Below are 1187 nucleotides of genomic sequence, written 5' to 3'. Positions count from 1 at the left end.
GTTTGTCAGGCGAGCACTCGGTTGTCAGGCGATCAACCATGCATCGTGCAATCAGGAATCCAAGAGACATTCACTATGGCCTTAGTTGCTTGTAGAACAAGAGTGGTTGTCAGTCACTTTGTTCATGGGTGAGAATGATGATGAGTGTCACAAATCATCACATTCATCAAGTTGAATATACATAAGCATAAGGTCTAGGCATGGTCGAATGGCCAGCCTCCTAATGATCTAAGATAGCATAAAATGAAGATAGCTACCAAAGTCTCCTTAATACAATAGCAAAAGGTCCTACTTATAAGAACTAGTATCCTAAGGTGTACAGAAATGAGTAAATGACATAAAAATCCACTTCTGGGCCCACTTGGTGTGTGCTTGGGCTGAGCAATGAAGCATTTTTCGTGCAGAGACTCTTCTTGGAGTTAAACGCCAGCTTTCATGCCATTTTGGGCGTTTAACTCCCATTTGGGTGCCAGTTCCAGCGTTTAACGCTGGGATTTCTTGAGGTGACTTTGAACGCCGGTTTGGGCCATCAAATCTTGGGCAAAGTATGGACTATCATATATTGCTGGAAAGCCCAGGATGTCTACTTTCCAACTCCGTTGAGAGCGCGCGAATTGGGCTTCTGTAGCTCCAGAAAATCCACTTCGAGTGCAGGGAGGTCAGAATCCAACAGCATCTGCAGTCCTTTTTGGTCTCAGAATCAGATTTTTGCTCAGGTCCCTCAATTTCAGCCAGAAAATACATGAAATCATAGAAAAACACACAAACTCATAGTAAAGTCCAGAAAAGTGAATTTTAACTAAAAACTAATAAAAATATACTAAAAACTAACTAGATCATATAAAAAATATACTAAAAACAATGCCAAAAAGTATACAAATTATCCGCTCATCACAACACCAAACTTAAACTGTTGCTTGTCCCCAAGCAACTGAAAATCAAACAAGATAAAAAGAAGAGAATATGCAATGAATTCCAAAAACATCTGTGAAGATCAGTATTAATTAGATGAGCGGGGCTTTTACTTTTTGCCTCTGAATAGTTTTGGCATCTCACTCTATCCTTTGAAATTCAGAATGGTTGGCTTCTTTAGGAACTCAGAGTCTAGATAGTGTTAATGATTCTCCTAGTAAAGTATGATGATTCTTTGAACAAAGCTACTTATTGAGTCTTGGCTGTGGCCCAAA

The sequence above is a fragment of the Arachis duranensis genome, chromosome 3, assembly GCF_000817695.3.
Source record: "Arachis duranensis cultivar V14167 chromosome 3, aradu.V14167.gnm2.J7QH, whole genome shotgun sequence".
Classification (NCBI taxonomy): domain Eukaryota; kingdom Viridiplantae; phylum Streptophyta; class Magnoliopsida; order Fabales; family Fabaceae; genus Arachis; species Arachis duranensis.
Note: the sequence above shows the minus strand (reverse complement) of the source record.